The sequence below is a fragment of the Octodon degus genome, unplaced genomic scaffold (assembly GCF_000260255.1).
Source record: "Octodon degus isolate 3935 unplaced genomic scaffold, OctDeg1.0 scaffold00430, whole genome shotgun sequence".
Classification (NCBI taxonomy): Eukaryota; Metazoa; Chordata; class Mammalia; order Rodentia; family Octodontidae; genus Octodon; species Octodon degus.
Window position 1 is genome coordinate 406,651 of NW_004525006.1, and position 20,175 is coordinate 426,825.

At 37.4% G+C, this 20,175-nt stretch overlaps 2 pseudogenes; both read right to left on the reverse strand.

The window, feature by feature from the left end:
- Positions 1-14,119: 14,119 nt before the first annotated feature.
- Positions 14,120-18,200, reverse strand: LOC101586390 (annotated as a pseudogene).
- Positions 18,201-18,232: 32 nt separating this feature from the next.
- Positions 18,233-18,583, reverse strand: LOC101586798 (annotated as a pseudogene).
- Positions 18,584-20,175: the final 1,592 nt, after the last annotated feature.

Sequence of the window (20,175 nt, forward strand, 5' to 3'; positions counted from 1 at the left end):
TCTGTGAAAGCTTGAGAAAATGTTTTTTCTCTCCATGTGACTCTCCCCAGGCTCACTTTAGATCATCAAACACATTCCTCTGTGGTTCCATAGTCTTCTTCTTCTTCTTTTTTTTGTACTTGGCCTTTAAATGATTTTTATTGAAATCTGAAAATTTAACAGATTTGAAAATCAACATCAAATTCATGTATTCCATTTGTAGACAATTCAATGCTGAAATCTTCACAGAAACAATAATTAGAGCTTTTTTTCTGTTTTGTATTTTAGGACAAGTTGTGCACAGCATACAAGATTTCACCGTGTAGATTGGCCTCATTGTAATCCTCTTGTTTACCACCTTCCAATCCATAATCTTCTTGATCAGAAAATTTGGAGCACACCTGAGTTACATGTTGTAACAGTACAGGTTCTCCTATGTCCCAAGTCTTCACTGAACTGGAAAGGCTAGGGCCAAAATGTTGGCTGAGCTTGCAGCCTTTCCTTTTCTCCAATTTTGAACTGCTAACTTAGGTTGTTAACCCTCCAGAAGAGAAGCTAATTATTAACCTGCAATATATGCAGTTCGGTTTAAGCTATCTGTCTAAATATCAAACACTTTTGGTATACCATGGAACAGGTATTTTCCATCAAATATTGATATGTTGAACATTAAGTCCTTAGAGAATATGGAGTAAAAATAAATTTATAAAAATAGAAATAAACAATTACATATTTTTACAAAGAAGTTTAGAAACCTGACCATATACAGAATTGTAAGTTCTTATACTAGGGAGACAATATGATATTTACAGATGTGGGTCAAGTTTATTTCAATAATAAGTATATTTTCAAGTGAAATCCACTTAAATATGAAGGCTTTGAGTTTATCATTCTTTGTAGTTGAGTAGTACTCCATTATATAAAAGTACCACGTCTTTTTAAACCATTCCTCATGTGATGGGCATCTTGGTTGTTTCCAAGATCTGGCTATCACAAATTGTGCTGCTATAAACATAGGTACAAATATATCACTATGATATGATGTTTTCAGTTCCTCCAGGAAAATTACTACTACAGGAATAGCTGGTTTAAATGGGATTTCAAGTCTTAGTTTTCTATGTAGTCTCCACAATGATTTCCATAACAGTTGCACCAGTCTACACTCCCACCAACAGTGGAGAAGGGTTCCCCTTTCCCCACAGCCTCTCCAACATTTGTTGTTGGTTGATTGCTTTATATGAGCCATTGTTTCTGGGGTGAGATGGTATCTCAGTTTTGTTTTAATTTACATTTCTAGGATGGTTAGTGAGGAGCATTTCTTCATATGTTTATTCGGTTCTTTAATTTCGTCCTCTGAGAAGTGTGTGTTCATCTCAGTTGCCCATTTCTGGATTTGGTCTTTAAATTTAAGGGCCCTAATGTTCTTTAGTTCTTTATAAATTCTAGAGAGCAGACCTTTGTCTGAGTGCTTATTAGTTAAGGTTTTTTCTAAGTTTGTGGGTTGTCTTTTCACTTTGTTGATAATTTCTTCTGACGTGCAAAATCTTCTCAATAAGAGATGGTCCCAGTTGTTAATTCTTTCAAGTATTTCCCATGAGATTTGATTTCTGTTCATGAACTCTTTGCCTACCACTATGTCTTCAAGAGTTACTCCTACTTTCTCTTCTATGAGATTTAGTTTTTCTGTTTTAATATTCAGTTCTTCAGTACATTTTGATTTTAGTTTATTTCATGGTGATAGACCAGGGTCAAGTTTTAGTCTTCGGCATGTAGAGAGCCAATTTTTCTAGCACCATTTGTTAAAGAGACTATCTTTCTTTCAGTAAGTGTGTTTGGCCCTTTTGTTGAAGATCAGGTGGCAGTGTGTTGCTAGAGGTCTCTGCATCTACTAATCCATTCCATTGATGCTCAGGTCTATTCTGTTATGAATACCATGCTGATTTTATTACAGTACATTTGTAGTATAATTTTAAGTCAGGAATTGTAATGCTGCCTGCTTTGTCTTTGTTGGCCAGGATTGCCTTTGCTATTCTAGGTCTTTTTTGGTTCCAAACAAATTTTAGGAAAAATTTCTCTAGGTCTGGGAGGTGCATTGGTAGTAGTCTCATAGGGATTGCATTAAATCTATACAACAATTTTGGGAGTATGGCCATCTTCATAATGTTGGTTCATCCTATCCAGGAGCAGGGAATATCTTTCCATTTTTTGAAATCCTCTATGATCTCTTTTTCCAGAATACCACAATTTTCCATTAAAAGATCTTTGATTTCTTTAGTTAGTTGAATTCCAAGGTATTTCATTGTTTGAGGGGCTATTGTAAAAGGTATTGTTTCCCTAATTTCCCTCTCAGTGTGTTTGTTATCTGTGTAGAGGAATGCTATTGACTTTGGGGTATTGACTTTGTATCCTGCTATGCTATTGAATTTGTCTATCAATTCTAGTAGTTTCTTGGTGGAGTTTTTTGGGTCTTCCAAATAAAGTACCATGTCATCTGCAAGTAATGATAGTTTCACTTCTTCTTTACCTATTCTTATTCCTTTCATTTCTCCCTCTTGTCTTATGGCTCTAGGTAATGACTCCAGAACTATATTGAAGGGGACAGAAGATAGAAGACATCCTAGTCTTGTACCTGATTTGAAAGTAAGAGATTTCAGTTTTTCCCCATTGAGAATTATATTAGCCATTGGGTTGTCATAGACGGTTTTTATAAGATTGAAGTAGAAGCCTTCTATTCCAATTTTCTGTAGGACTTTGAACATGTATGACTGTTGGACTTTGTCAAAAGCCTTTTCTACATCAATTGAAATGATCATGTGATTTTTAATTTTCGCTCTATTGATATAGTGTGTTACGTTTATAGATTTTTGAATATTGAACCATCCTTGCATCCCTGGGATGAATCCTACCTGGTTATTGTGTATGATTTTCTTGATGATTTGCTTTATTCTATTTGCTAGGATTTTATTGATGATTTTTGCATCTATGTTCATGAGGGAGACTGGCCTGTAGTTCTCTTTCTTAGTTGCATCTTTCCCCTGTTTTGGTATCAGTATAATACTTGCCTCCAGGAATGATTTTGGGAGGATTGCTTCCTTTTCAATGTCATTGAAGAGTTTGCAGAGTGTAGTGATTATATCTTCTGTGAATTTCTTGTAGCATTCAGATGTGAATCCACCAGGACCTGGACTTTTCTTTGTCATCAGGCTCTTTATTATATTCCGTATTTCAATGGCTGTTACTGGGTTCTTGAGAGTTGTTATATCTTCTTGATTCAGTTTTGGCAATTTGTAGTGTTCTCGGAATCTGTCCACTTTGTCTGTGGCTTCTATTCTGTGAAAGTCAACATTCTCAAAGTAACTGTTGATAATCTTTTGAATTTCCACTGGGTCTGTAGTAGTTACACCTTTTCATTCTTTATTGCTTGTATTTGAATTTTTTCTTTCCTCTGTTTGATGAGGTTAGATAGGGGCTTATTGATTTTATTTAGTCTTTCAAAGAACCAGCTATTTGATTCATTAATTCTTTGAACTGTTTTCTTCATGTCAATTGAATTAATTTCTGCTCTAATCTTTAAGATTTCTTCCCGTCTTTGGGCTCAGGGTTTGGTTTGCTCTTCCTTTTCTAGGTGTTGGAGGTGCAGCATTAAGGTATTTATTTGTTCCAGTCCTGTTTTCCTAATGTATGAGTTCACAGCTATGTTTCCCTCTGAGAACTGCTTTCATCACATCCCATAAATTCTGATAAGCTGTGCTTGAATTTTCATTGAATGGTAGGTATTGTTGAATTTCTTGTTTAATTTCATCTGTAACCCATTGATTGCTGAGTAGGGTGTTGTTTAATTTCCATATGTTTAGCATTTTTTTCTGGTTTGTTTTGTCATTTATTTCCAGTTTCCTTGCACTGTGGACAGATAATATACATGGAACAATTTCTGTTTTCTTGCATATACTTAAGCATGATCTATGGACTAGTATGTTATCTATTTTAGAAAATGATCTGTGTGCACTGGAAAAATGTGTTTTCAGCTGTCCTTGGGTGGAACACTCTGTATATATCTACCAAGTCCATTTGCTCCAGGCCCCTGGTTCATTTGCACCACTTCTTTGCTAATTTTTTGTCTGGTTGATCTATCTTTTTGGAATAAGGGGGTGTTAATGTCTCTTGTTAAGATTGTTATATTGGATATTAGATTTTTCATGTCTATTAAGGTTTGCCTTATATAGTTGTGAGCTCCCGTGTTTGGTGCATACATATTTATGATTGTTATTTCTTCCTTTTGAATTTTTCTCTTAAGTAGTATATAGTGGCCTCCTTTGTTTAATTTGATCATTCTTAGTTTGAAGTTGAGACTGTCTGAGATCAAGATTGCTACCCCTGCTTTTTTTCTGAAGTACTGGGGCATGTAGTATTGTTTTCCATCCTTTGACTTTCAGTCTATGATTTTCTTTATGAGTTAAATATGTTTCTTGTATACAACATATTGTTGGGTTTTATTTCCTAATCCACTGTGCCAATCTTTTTCTCTTAATTGGCAAATGGAGTCCATTTATATTGATGGTTATAGCTGAGATGTGTTGACTTACAATTGACATGTTGTTTAAATGTTGTTTTTTTTTTAATTGTTTTTTCTCCTGTGTTTAATTATTTGCCTTATTTAGTGGGTTTCTTCTGTTCTCATTCCTGGAGTTCTGATCATTTTGGTTCTTCTCTAGAATATCTTTCAGTAGTCTGTGTAGGGTTGATTTTGTCATCATGAAATTCTTTAGTTGTTCTATGTTATGAAAGTATTTCACTTCTCCATCAAACCTGAAAGAGAGTTTTTCAGGGTATAGTAGTCTGGGTTGGAATTTGTTTTCATAGAGGACTTGAAGTATTCTGCTCCATGCTCTTCTTGCCTTCATGATTTGTAAAGAGAAGTCAGCCGTAATTCTGATGGGCTTTCATTTGAATGTGATCTGCTTCTTTTCTCTAGCAGTTTTCAGTATGATATTCTTTTGTTGGATTTCTGAGATCTTGACTATTGTATGTCTCATTATGTTTCTAATTGGGTTGAAGTTATTTGGAGTTCTGTATACTTCAGTTATCCGAGCATCAGATTGTTTCCTCATATTTGGGAAATTTTCTGCTATTACTTCTGCCCATATTCTTTTTATATCATTTGTATTGACTCCCTTATTCTCATTGATATCTATTAGTCTCTTGTCTTAGTTACTCTTCTCTCTTGGCTGGGACAAATACCTGACACTCAAAATGAAGGAAGGAAAGGTTTATTTAGCTCACAGTTACTGGAGGTTTCAGTCCATACTCAGCTGGGTCCAACGCAGAACAGCACATAGCAGAAAGCAACCTTTCATGACAGTGGCAAAGAGCAAGAGAACAAGGGCGGGGTAGCAGCAGCTCAAGCAGCTAGCTTCTCTTCCCACCTTACATTGTAATGCAAATTACCTGCCCCAGGGTAGGGGAAGTACTCACACCTATGGGTACTTCCCAGTATTTACCTACCTATGGGTAATCCCAGCAGTACTAAGACCCATAATCCCAGCCTTGGATCACACATAATCCCAGTGGATCATGAGTTAACACAAACTCTACAAGTCCTCACCCTATGACTGCATGAGGCTTTGGGGGGACAACTAGACACAAACCATAACATCTCTCATTGTTCATCTTTGCATCATCTTGCAGGTGTTGAATTATTTTTTCTTGCATCCTATTTGTTTTTAAAAGATCTTTTCTTATCTTTTCACTAGCTGCACCACTTCAAAATCTGAAACTCTGTCTTCACTTTCACTCAAACCACTTTGTAGGCTTGTGATTGAGATTTTAAGTTCTCTACATCTCTTTGACTCTGCTTCATGCAATCTGTTTCTTTCCTGTATTGCTCATTCAAGGAATCCATCATTTTTTTAATCTCCTGTTTTTTTTTTATCACTGTCTTCTTTAGAAGCAGTTATTAATTCTTTTACTGCAGAGTTTTTTATGGATTGGATTTCCTCTTTTGTTTCTGTATTTGATTTAGTTCAGGTGCTATAAATTTAGAGATTTTTGTTTTTCATTTCAGACACTAATTCTGCTTTGGGTTCCTTTAAACCTTTCTGCAGTTGCTTATTTACTTCCAACACAATTAATTCATATATTTCAGCTAAGCTAGTGTCCACTGTATTTGTTCTGGTTGGGTATTGTGTTTCCTCCATATGTTCCTGCATTTGATTCTTAGGTTCAGCTGTTATAAATTCAGAGTTTTCATTTTTTTATTATTCCTGAAATTAATTCTGCTCTGAGATCCTCTATATCTTTCTGCTGTTTATTTACTTCAGATGCTATTGATTCATTTATTTCATCTGAGCTAGCATTCTCTGCACTTGTTGTGGGTGGGCTTGAGGTCTGAGATTTCATTTTGCTCCTTGTCTTTATCATTTCATATAACACTCTGGCCTTTGTGTAGAGCTTTGGTGCAATTATGTCATTATCACTTAATGAAATTCGGGTATTGATACACCAAGCTCTAGTTCATGCAGTTGTGCCTGGCTTGGGTTTGGCTACTGTGCTCAGCTCCTTACTGTTGTTGCTCTTGGAGGTGGGCCTGCTGTACCCCTCTGGTAGGATGGTCTGTCCCTGGATTAGCTGTGTGGTTTTGACCCTAGTCTCATGGCAGGGACTTTAGTTGCAGGGTTTTAACCCAAGCCTGTATGCTAGGTCTGGGCTGGGTCTGGAGGGGCATGAGGAGCAGGGGGCGAGAGAGTGCAGAAGCTTTCCCACACATTCACTGGTGTTGTGTTTTGGTGGGTCTGCAGGACTCCTAAGTGCACGATGGAAGTTCTCACTCAGAGGGTGGGATGTGTTGGGGCTGGCCGAGCTCTGGAGGTCTGAAGAATATGGGGAAAGGCCTCTCTCATGTTGTAGGCCTGGGCTTGGAGTGGCAGGTGGGCACAAGACAGAGCAGAAGCTCTCCTCCACACTCATAGGGCCTGGGGTTGGTCAGATATCGAGGGCCCAAGGTGCAGTGGAAGTTGTCACTCAGAGGACGGGCTGCGCTGGGTATGCCAAGCAGCCTTGATTGCAAACCTTCTTCATGAACCATCTCACTATGCTGCCCCCCTATGTTGTAGAGTGAATAAATGTAAAAATAATTGTATTACTTGCATATTGTTTTGCAATAGCTGTCTACATTATAATTAAAACCTTTCCTGTTTAGAACCATGCAAATTAAAGGATATTTTATGGTGGAAACAAAGCATCTAGGGGAGGAGATCAAATTTTAGATATGGTTTGATTTTTTCCCACAAAAGAATCATTTACTATAAGCAATGAACTCGATATGCTGATATTGAAATGTGCTAAAGCCTTTAGTGGTGCTGCCTAGTTGGAGGTGACTAGGATTTTGGAAAGATGACTACTTTTGTTGTGACAGTGTTCTTTGATTCTTGTGGAAAATCCCAAGGGGGGGGGAAGAAAAAAATATGTGTGTGTGTGTGTGTGTGTGTGTGTGTGTGTGTGTGTGTTTAAATTGATATTGAGAGCCCAGGCCTGATGTGTGAGGGAGACTGCCCCTGGGCCCACTGGATCCTCATTTGACACAGGCCCAGTGTGTGACTGAGATGGCCTAGGGCCCAACCCAGAGCCAGGCCCAGTGTGTTAGTGAGACCACCTGTGGCCTGCTGGGTACTCATTTGACCCAGGCCAGGTGTTGAGTGAAATGGCCTGGGGCACGATGGATTCTCATTAGACCAAGAACCCAGGCCCAGCTTGTGAGTGAGACCACCCAGGGCACACCAGATCCTAATTTGACCCAGAGCCCAGGTCTGGTGTGGCACCCTGACTCCTTGCAAAGAGGCTAGAGGCAAGACCCACTCAGCAGATCCAGGAGCAGAACATCTTGTCAGAATGGCACAGAGGGTTTACCTCCAAGGGCTGCAGCAGGAAGAAGTGGAGCACAGCAACCAGACCCAAGCAACACCCATCTGGACGAGTTTGAACTTGGTAGACCCAGATCTGGTGCTAAGGTAATAATTCTATCTAAGCTCTACACCAAAGGTCAGAAGACAGCACTATAAAAAATGACAAAGAGAAGTAGCAAAATGCATTCTCAGGACCTAAGCCCACCCAAGACAAATGCAGGGGATGTTAGCATAGAAGAAACTGGAAATCACACAGCTGAAATCTCTTAAATAATATCGTTGGAAGTAAAGAAACAACTGCAGAAAGGTATAGAGGAGATCAGATCAGAAATAATATCTGAAGTAGAAAAAGAAATGATAGCTGTAGTGAAAGAAGTACTAAGTGCTTCTAAAGAAGACAAAGATAAAAGAAAAACAGAGGCAAATAGAAACATGGAATCCTTGAGTTAGCAATATAGGAAAGTAATAGAATGCATGAAGCAGATTCAAAGTGATATACAAGAAATTAAAAACTCAACCACAAACTGGCAAAACTGTTTGAATGAAAGGGAAAATAGACTTTCAGACCTTAAAGACACCACTGCAGCTAAGAAAAAGTAAGAAAAAATCTCTTAAAAACAACTAGGGTGCAAAAAAATGATTCAACATCTGCAGGACAATGCAAAGATGAACAACATAAGACTAACAGGCATCGATAACAAAGTCAATACAAATGATATAAAAAGCATATGAATGGAAGTAATAGCAGAAAACTTCCCAAATAAGGGCAAACAATCTGACATTCAGTTGAATGAAGCAAATGGATTTCCAAGCAACATCAATCTAATTAAAGACACAGCCAGACATATGATAATCATTATCCCAGAAATTCATCACAGGAACAGTATATTAAAAGCTGCTAAAGAAAAGAAACATATCACATTTAAAGGAAAACCCATCAGAATAATTGCAGATTTACCTTCACAAACCTATCAAGTCAAGAAGAGCATGGAGCAAAGTACTACAAGTCCTGCAAGGAAACAAATTCCAACCCAAACTGATATACCCTACAAAACTGTCTTTCAAATTTGATGGAGAAGTGAAATACTTCCATGACAAAGAACAGCTAAAGAATTTCATAATGACAAAACCAAGCCTATACAGACTATTAAATATGTTCTAGAGAGGGATCAAAATGCCTACAGCTCCATGAATGAGAATGGAAAGATCCAACCCAATAGGGCAAACAATTAAACATAAGAGAATAAGTGGTATACAAAAGCAGTCTTTCAGTTATTTTTTGTATACAGCAGCAAAATATTTCCATAAGCATATTCAACAAATGGACTTCTCCTGTGACCTATGAGTCATGAGTCTATCTGGGTCAATAGGGTAGATATCAAGGAAATAGCAGTAGCTCAGTCCCACAAGTGACAACTGGCCACCAGTATGTGTCATGGACACTGTCCAGGTCCATGACATATAGAACTTGTGTGATATTCTATCCCCTAACTATAAAAAGTGCTGGCCATTTATTTGCTGTTCCAGTACTTGGCTTATGTTTTATTCTTAGTAATTCTTTAGTATCATGAAAATTTTTTCCTAGTGCAGTTGTTTTGAAACATTTAATTTGCAATTAGTATTTAATTTTTTGAATATTGTTTGATCTTAATTTTTAAATATTTATACTGTATCTTTGACTTACAATCCACTTAAAAGACATGGTATGATATTTTCTTCTAGTATTAGAAAATTGAAAAGCATTTTTCCATTTTCCAATGACTTTGTATTACTTCTTCCCTGTCTTTTGTACACACACACACACACACACACACACACACACACAGACACATACACAGAAAAATATGTGTATAACCCAACATAAGATTGATACTCTTTTGTAGAAATTTTTAATGACCTTTTATTTGGACTCATCTAATATATTTTATATAATCCTGCATAACTATCATTTTGAGAGCTCTTTATTCTTTATCCAGGACCATACAGCAACTTCTCTTGCCTTCTGAATTATGCTATTTGTTACTTCCTATATGCTATGTCTGGAGGTATTAGAATATTTGGAGTTTATATAACTGGAAAATATTTTATTTTTAGCTTTCAAAGGTATGTTTGCTAAGTATAAAATTCAAAGAGGACAGATCTTTTTTTCTTTCCGTTCTTTAGTCTAGTTTCTTACACAATTGGTCTTTTTCTTTCTAATGTGGAATAAGATACTATTTAATTTTGTTCTTAAATAGCTAATATTTTATGTATATGTTTTTATCATTTTTTCTTTACAAGAAGTTTTGGACAATTTCATTTTTGTATATCTTGGTATGGTTTTCTTCAAATTGTGCAAAAGGTTCATTTTTCTTGGAAATGTGGTTTTATGAGTTCAACTAAATTCAGAAATTTAAAATCTCTTTTTTTTTTTGTATTTGTTTAAAGGAAGGGCCTACAGGATGTTCAGGGGCTCACTACTAGATCAGACTCATAATGATAAACTTGTTTGCAGCCTCCCAAGAGCTGGGATTATAGGCACATGCCACCACACCCAGTCTCAATTGCTGTCTCCGTGTGCCCCAGGGGTATCAAACACCCAGCCATTGCACCTGCTTGCAGGTGCTTTAAATCACTAAGCTATTTGGCTGGCCCTTTAAATCTTTAAATATATGTTGCCTACCCCTTTCGACTTTGAGAATCCTAATTATGTGAATACAAGTTTCTTGATTTTGGCAGAGAGTGAACTATTATGTGACTGATCTGTAAATTCTTCTTCATTTTTATTTTGGACAATTTTTATTGTTATATTCACTTAAGTTTGTAAATGTTTTATTTACAATGGGAAATCTATTATTAATCTCATACTATGTATTCATTTCAGAAATATTTCTCTGAAATTTACTCTGTCTACAATTTATATCTTCACATTTCAATATTTGTGAACAATTTTAATGTGCTATGTAATTATTGATTTTCAATAAAGTTAATGAAAAAGAAAAGTGATATTGACTGCTCCTTCTGTCACAGTCTCAAAATTCCCTAAGCAAATCACAAGAGTGAGAAGAATATTTGAAACTCTTTGCTTCTCTCTCATGCCTTTCTCTTTGCTCGTATAAGGAAAGAAATGAGAAGGGCAAGGGAGGGGCTTGTAGCATTCTCTGCAGTGGCCACCATACTCCGGTGCAGTTCCACATCTGGAAGCCAGTGTCTGAAATCTGAAAAATGAAGATGAATTCTGTGTTTTCTCTTCCTTTCATTCTGTGATCTTTAAAATTTTTCCAGGCAAGTATCTTTTATTTGCCCTAGAAATAAGATTTGTTGGGCTCTTTCAGTTGGTGAATGTACCCATACTCCTTTTGTCTTGTGGTCGTTACGCCAGCATCTAAATCTTACCCCAATTTAGGAAGTCACTCTTTCTCATACTTGAGGTCTCTGAAAATGAGAGTGCTCTCAGAGATGTCTGAGATGCTTACTTTTTTTTCAATTGTCATCCCATTTTTATTTTTAAATTTCCATATTGACTACTTGCAATTTAAGCTCATATCAGGAACTTCGTAGAAACAGAGGTACATTGCCAGGATCTAGGACAGCACTGGGCATCAGATGCACAATGGTGGAGTGAATAGTATGTCTAGCACTAGAGTCAGGACCTATCTTCTGTCCATTGCAAGGCAGTTTGACTTGTCTTACTAATGACGGGTATGGCCAACAAGGCAGGGCGTCCTCTTTTTTTTTTTTTTTCTTTCTTTGTCTTCAAACTCCAACTTAGAGACCAAAGTTCTGGAGACTCTAACTACAGATCAGATGCACCCACTTCTGGATCCAGCCCCACTCGGGGACTGCAGGCCATCTATCCAGGCATGGCAAGTTGAGAACACTCTTACTTTAGTTCCTTTCTCGTGGTGTAGTTTCCACGTTGACAGAGGCCCATGGGGAAGACCAGCAGCTGCTGCCCTTGCCCAGTGAAGAAACATTGCCCAGAGACGTTCTTAGGGTGGGAGGTGTCCATGAAAATTCAGGGCTCTGAAGTCCTCCCAAAGAAAGAGGCTACATCTGAAACTGAACACGGAGGAATCCTGACTCTTGAAAAAAATTATTTGAAAAATCTCTTTTATAAGAATTACTTACAGAAACTTTTGAGGTAGAATACAAGCAATCCCAGATGGTAATGCAAATTCACATGGAAAAAAAAGATTACTATTAAGGGAATTATGAAATTATAAAAGACAATATAAATTAATATTTCTTCACTCTTAATTTATTTGAAACAATTTATGATTGTTTTGTATTTCAGGGCATATGGCGTACAGAAATGTTACATAAATAGTGAAATAGGTAGTCACAAAATTATAATTATAAATTATAATGGAACAGAGAGGAGACACCAGATATGGGCTTGAACCACAGGAAAAAACAAGACGCACTAGAGATTGTGACTAACAGCTCTGTAAAGTTAGTGTCTAATCTAATATAGGCGCTTGGTAAATCTTTTACCAGTGCTAGTGATTAATTTTTCTTCTGCATGTGCTTCTGTGAAAGTTGTTATCTACATTTTTCAGATGTTCAGTGTGGTTTTCAGCAGAAGATTGTCCTGTCACAGTTTCCTGACTGCTGCTTGATTTGGGTTTGCTTCAAAGAATCAGTGTGTTAAAAGAAATTCAGATTATGTTTTGTTTGTTTATTTATTTATTTATTTATTTATTTGTTGTGGAACTGGGGACTGAACTCAAGCCCTTGTGCTTGCCAGGCAAGTGCTTATTCCACTGAGCCCTCTCCCTGGCCCTCAGATTTGGTTTCTTAATGTCTCTGTCTTATGACAATGAACTGAACTTTTTTTGTTGTTGCTAATGTAAATCATTTCCTTTATTTTCCCTAACTTTGATGTCTGAGTAGTTCTCTAGTAAATGAAAGATCCAAGGTCTGCTCCACTTTTTCTCATGATTAGATGAGTTCTGGGGTTGATTCAGGAAAACTGGAAAGAATATTCATGCTTGACATACTTCATATGGAAAGTGAGAGTATGGCAAGCTCTTAGTTTCTGGGAAACAGACCAGAGACAGGAGGAGGAGTGCTCATTCTATTTGTGTTAGGAAACATTTTTCTGGAAACATTTTTCTGTTAAATACTGGACATGAGAAAGGAATTTTCTCCCCTTCATGATAACTTAATTTGCAACCTATAGAATTGCTATATTAAAAAAATTGCAATATTGCTCTAATTCACATTTGCAAATCAGATTAATTCAGTTTAGTAAGCTATGCTTGGAGAGTTCAAAGATTGTCTGAAAGATCATCATGCCAAGGACAGATAGGCTATGAACTTCAGGTGTGCAGTGCTGTAACGACAAGGAGCTGTTCACATAAAAATCCCTGCCCAGGTGCTGCTGAGAAGGCAGCTGCAGGGACTTGGGCAGCAGCAGGATTCAGAGTCCCATCTAGAAGGGAGGCAAGATCTGTCTGTGCGTTCAGAGGACAAACCAGGATGTGTCCATGCACGGGTGGATGTAGAGCACTGAGTGTACTGCGCTATGTGAGTGCTGAGTGTGTGCATGTCCCCAGACCCAGCCCCTGCCCCCGAAGGACACCCGCATGTGTAAGATCCACCTGAAAGCAGAGTCCTGGAGAACAGAGGAAGGTAGGAGTGCAGGATACTGAAATGCAGCTCAGATTGCAAATGAGAATGTTTGCAGTTTTTAACAGCAGAGAAGGTAGTTTGATGTGCATTATGTTATATGCATTTAATGTATTAAAAGGTGGTTCAGTGATTTTTCTTATTTAAAACTGTTTCTGACTGTTGTTTTCTTTGCATTCTAGGAAACTCCGAACAATGGTATAAACTTCTATCAGAAATATACAACTTACACACCTATAGTAACTTCTTTTCCAGTGCATTGTGTTGACTCCTCTGACCCAAATAGTCTGACAGATATTATTATCTGATCCGCAGACAGGCATCCTCGACTGCCTTAAACCTTAGTGCTAATATCAATATCAGCTAACTCGATCCCAAGCCTATTTTTAATGTAGGAGATATTTTAATTATAATTTATGCATGTTATTTTTTACTTCTAAAATAATCCAATGTTTTAATATATACCTGTTTGAGGTTAGCAGTATACGTTCTGCTTAAATATCATAAGGGAATTACACATTTTCTCTTGAAAATAGACTCCTCTAGTGGCATATAAGCATGACTGCTTCTTGTTGTCTTAAGCTAAATGTGATCTTTGTAGCTTCATCTATTTTCTTTTTGTAGCCTCCTCACATTAGCCTTGCCATATGGTAAGTCTTCTGTTTGGTAGGCTTTAAAAGTCTTAAAAGTTCTAGCTCAGGAATAGCTTTAACAAAGCAAGTATGGATTATTTCATTCACTTCTCTCAGGCCATAGAGTTTGTATCCATATTTCAGCAGCTGTCACAGCTGCAAAAGCCTTTGACAAGTCCACAAGGCTGATCCCTCTGCTACACTCCAAGTGCAGTTTGCGTGCATGTGCTATGAGGCTGGCAGCGATGATATTTGAAATGCCGTCCTCTTCACTGTTTAGTGCTTTGTTCTTTGATAACAATAAAGATTATTTTTAAAAATCATTAAAAAGATTACTAAGTGTAGTGTGTAAATCAATTTATGAAGTGGTGTTAAAGTGCTCCCAGAGTGTAGGCAGTGCCGAAGTTCACCACTTACGCACAGGCTGAGTTTCAGGAAGCAAAAGATATTTTCTTACCAAAGAATCAATGAAATGTACAACTTTTCTCTGAGTACTGCAAATTTACTTCGCTTCTTTCTTGGTTTTCTTAACTCCTTCATTTCAAACAAGGATTTCTGAAAATGATAGAGGTCTGTCCTCAGAAGCATGTTTGGCTGTGACCCAGAAGCATCCTTTTGTTTAGCATCACCAAGGCTCTGGAACTGGGACAGGAATACCTCATCCTCTTTCTTGTGCTGCTAAGCTGGTTTTCAGAAGAGGAACAGAAGCCATGAAATAATTCTAAAGAAGAGTCATCATTTCATACGCAAGGCTGATGCATACTCCTCTGAATCCCATATGCTCTTTTCTAAATGTGTGCAGTAAAACTCTGAGTTGTCATCACAGTTGGTGTATGTGAAGAGAAGAAGTGAAAGTATGAAGACATCTCAAAACCAGGAATGATTCACCTAATGAATTATGTGATCTTCTATGTAGATCTTCTAGTAATGATTGTATTTATACCTTCAAAACTCTGTCATTGATCAGTAGTGCAACGTGCTTTTCTGAAGTTTGTTTTTCCGTGTACCTCCTAAATAATGGAAGACACTGGATGTTTTCACATGGGTTAACAGATAAACAGCTTATTCTTCTTTTGTTATCTGGGAGACTGAAGCACAGAACACTTAAGTGTTCAGAATAAAAATTCTTCAGTGAGATAGTTAAAGTCTTACAAAGTTTTGAATTGAGAAATCATGATATCAAAAGATGTTGGTCAGGACTTGTAACACTTTCTCACATATTTTAAAGAGAAACTGAGATGTAACAACTAGCTGGTCAAGGACCATAGTCAGGTGCTCTCCTCAGGACAAAGACTGGAATAGTTCTATACACAACACAGATGACACAGCATGAGGAAACAATGGGGGATGATAATAGATGTGGAGATCCTAAAAACCAGTAGTGGTGGAAATTCATGTAGATGTTGACTGGCAATACTTACAAAGTCTTGAAATACTCCTGTGGTGCAGCTTTCCATATTCTTTAATATAAGCACAACAAGAGGAAACTGCCACTGACTAGAAGTGACGGTTCTCTTTTGCTTGGCATTTTTGGATCTGTCTTCGGTGTAACAATCATACACCAACTGTAAAGCAAGTTCATTGACTGATGTGTCTTTTTCTAGGTGACCTGAATACATTCCCCTTCTTCAGATTTTCTATTGACAGAGCAGTACATTAACTGTGAGACCAACTTTTGCAAACAACACTTTATATCTGGACAATCTTTAGCTTGCAAAGAGACTACATGTGGTGTGATATTATTATGAAGTGCCTCTGGTAGATGTTTGAATATTAAATCACAATCAGTGACATTCACACAATGAACAAGAGCAGCTGTTGAAATTTTTTAAAGTTTTACTTGACAGGCCCAGTCCCATACATTCTTCTGGAATATAGGATGAGACTTTTGCAGAAATTTAATCAGACTGCTGAGCAGGTTTTATTTAATTATTCTTGAAGTCAGTTTCAAATTTCATCTGTAGCAATATCAAGTGATCAGTTTAAAATAGAAGCTTACTGTCTTCTGACTCATGTTTCCCTTTATTAAAGTGTTCCTGCATGGGTATAGAGAGATTTCTCTTCTTAAAGTTTGGTTTAAACACAAAACAGCCCTTGGACACTGAAGAAGTGGCCACAGTCCCAGAAGTTATGAGAATTCTTGATGTACTCCCCAAAATGTTTTTAAAGTACCTTGCTATGCTGCATTTCTTTGCTGAGTGAACAGTTGTAAAAAAAAAGTGCATATATAAAAAGTACATATGTAAAAATACATATATATATGTATATGTATATGTATTTAGTACAGAGTCTACAGGGTCTTACTACACAGATTGGACTCATAGTGATACTCATGTTTTCAGCCTGCCAAGCGCTGGAATTACAGGTGTATGCCAGCATGCCCAGTTTCAATCACCATGTGAGTGTGCCGTGGGGGTGGGGCTGGCACAACATAAATCTGGGTCCCTGCTTCTGCCTAAGTGGGTGCATTAATCCACTAAACTATCTGGCTAGTCCTTTATTTTTGTAATTATGTCTTACATTATGTGTAAATGCAGTACCGACAACAATTATGCAAAATAAACTCTATTGTCTGTATAAACTCTATTGTCAGTGGAAACAAGAAGTCCTGGGAAGATGACTATGGTTTAATTACAATTTGATTTGAGTGGTCCACAGGTTCATTTACTGTAGCTTTGAACTCAGTGATACTGAAATGTGCTGTACTCTTTAAGAGATGGGAGGTGATGAAGATTTGAAAAGGGATTAGTACTTGTTACTAGACATGATCCCAAGAGGTTCCTGAGCTCAAATAAGTTCCCAATCCCATCCAACCCATAGAATATGTGTGCAGGTTTTCAGACTCATGATGGAAAAAATTTCAAGACATATAAGTAAGAGATAGGAAAAAGATTTACTAGGTAAAAATTAGGTAGAAATGTAAGCAAACAGTCAAGAATGGACTAGGAGTGTTCAGAGAAATGAAATGTATTAAAGTTTGGAGCTGGGAATAATTACAAAAGATCTGTAGAATTTGAGATGCTATAGCCTTTGTCTTAGTTTAATGATGGCCCATTCAGAGGAAGATAATGGTCCATATGAAAAATTCCACAAAAATCAACATTTTTAATTGTGCTGGAAAAAGACAAACAAGAACAACAAAATCAAAATCACAAGAAAAAAGAAAACCTAGAAAAACCACATCTCTCATCTCTAAAATGGGAATGAATCTGGTCTCTACAATAAATGTTACAGAAATAAAAAGGATATAAACAGACACCTGTGTCCTAGCCTATTTATCATGAAACAGACAAATTCCTAACTAGCAATTGCAGATCCATCCCCAGACAGTTTATTCTTTTTTCCTACATTTCACTTTCTCTCTCTCTACCCTGCTCCAGATCTTAATGTCTAATTACACATTTAATAAAATGCACAGACTGTTTCAATGTGCATGTCCCATTCCCAAGTTATAGGAAAGATCAAAACTGAAAGTTACTTGTCAGGAAAACTAAAACAGAGACAAATGTAAAGAACTTTAAGCCTCTAATCAGTTATATCTGATTGTATCTGATTCAAAGACCAGGTTCCAAGAGGCCCTTTAGAACAGGACAACATACAACTGCTCAAAATATAACCATTTGTCAAATGTTATATGTGGACCATCTGTGTCACCACCCTTGAAAGAAGAGGAATTATTTCCATTTTGGCTAAACCTGGTCCTATTTCCATGTATTGATATGTTCAGAGATGCCTAGTACTTTCTCTCTCTCTCTCTCTCTCTCTCTCTCTCTCTCTCTCTCTCTCTCTCTTTCTCTCTCTTTCTCTCTCTCTCCATTTTACAAACAACTTTAATATTGAAAAACACTTCCAGAAGCCAAGTCAGATTCAAGGCCATGAAGTTATACAGGGAAGTGCAGAGCCAGATTTCACAGGACAACAGACACTAACCTAGTCACATGTGCTTTCAGCAGGAGATGCAACACTGGTCTCACTAGAAGCTGGACTTTATCATGATGCGCAGGAACCCCTGCTCGTTGACCTCACTGTCTCCATCTTGGTCAGCTTCATCAATCACCTCCTGAAGCTTCTCATCCATCAAATCCTTGCACAGATCCTTGGCCACACATTTCAGATTTCTGAATGATATTGTCTGGGTTTATCAACATTGAAAAGCTTGAAAGCTTTCAGGATTTCTTCCTCGGTGTCTTTCTCAGACATTTTCTGTATCATCATGGTCAGAAAATCACTGAAGTTCATTTTGTCTGTCCTCTCCTTATTAATTTTACTTATCATTTTCTTGATTTCTTCTTTCTTGGGCTCAAAGCCCAGGACTCTCATTGACAACTTTAGTTCCTTTATACCAATGGTCCTACTCCCATCTGCATCAAAGACATCAAAAGCTTCCCAGATTTCCTGTTTCTGCTCTTCAGTCAGCTCTGACTTAGGACCTATCCTCTTTATCTGAGCACCTGATGCCATGTTTACCATTGCAGCTGGACTCCTCATCTCTTTAATTGGCTTTACAGAATGCAAATTGGTCCTGGACCTTTCCTTATCCCTTCACTAGGATTTAAGCAATTCAAATTGGTCATACTACTTTTTCTTATCTCTACAATTGGCTTGAAGCACAAAAATTGGTCCTGCATGGTGCTGACATATAGTCTTTGAAGTAAGGTGACAGGTTAGTTGGATATTCCCAGAAAGTTTGTGTGAGCCAGGATGGGATGGAGAGCCATGCTCAAAGCTGTGGCTGGTTTTGATCCATGAGAGAAAAGAGGCTATGATTTCCCAGGGCATAAATGTTCACACATCAGAACAGAAGCAACAACCCCAGAACATTACGTACTATCTCAAATCATGTTATGTAGACTACTTCTGGACATCACACTCTCCAAGTATAGCAAAGGTAATTTCTTATCACCTACCTAACGGTTCATGAGACTCACATATTTTCCACCATTCCCAATGTCACTCATCTTCAAGTCACCGCAATTTTCATGAATAAAATTCAGGTTTGAACTAGGTTGAGACCCTCTTTGCTGTAAGCCATCATCCTCTCTGGCCTTGGGAACTCCTTGGCTCTCCAAAACTGCAAATATGCCTTAGTGTCCTTATTTTCTTCATGGGTTGCATTGGAAGTAGCAAATTGGAATTAACTCCCTAGAATTCCAATAACTTTTCCATGGGATCACAAATATAAACTTTTCAGACATAGGTGACAACCAAAGGGCTCTCTATACTGATGCACTTACTACACTGGCTTTTACCTGCCTGATGTAAGAAATAAAAGCCCTGAATAAGTATCTATTAATTGAATGCTTCAGAACTCTGGCAGTAGGTTGAACCCTGCACACATTTTAAAGTTTTTTTGAGACTTATGAAATTTACATCAGGAAATATTTGTAGTCTTTGCCATTCCAATCAGTGTTTACTGGGCTTCAATGTCTTCCCAACAAGAGGAAATACAACTTCAACTTTAGATCACACAAAAGGCAAAAGGATACTCTCTCATAGGCATATTTTACTTCTAATAAGAAAGAACATGTATACATAGTTTCACCACACTATTTCATAGTGCATTAGCTATTTTGAGATGAGGAAGCAAGAGCACATGTAAGAAGGAAAAATCCCTTGGTACCCTCCTGTGGCAAGCTGGGGTAACTTCTTTGCCAGTGCTCTGAATTCCCTGCTGTGTGTTTTGTGCTATAGGTGGTATTATCTGCACGGCTGGCCCAGGAAATACAGTGTAACATGCTCACTATGGTTTCAATAGCAGCTTGTCAGCCATCACTTTAAGATCTCCTGAAGTGAGCAGGGGTGCATTACAATGAGTTTAGATTAGCTTCCTTAATAGCTGTACATTTTCCAAAACTGAACTGAAATTTTCTGCTAACCTATATATCCTTCTTTACTCTCCTAGGTTAAAATTCCTATGTTTGCATATAGTTTACACACCTATAATATTCAACAACGGAACTTAAAAAAAATTGGGGTATAACTATGAATGTCCATTTTGTATCTGTGTATTCAAAGTGGTTGCGATAGATATATAGTTGCATTCTCTTAATGAA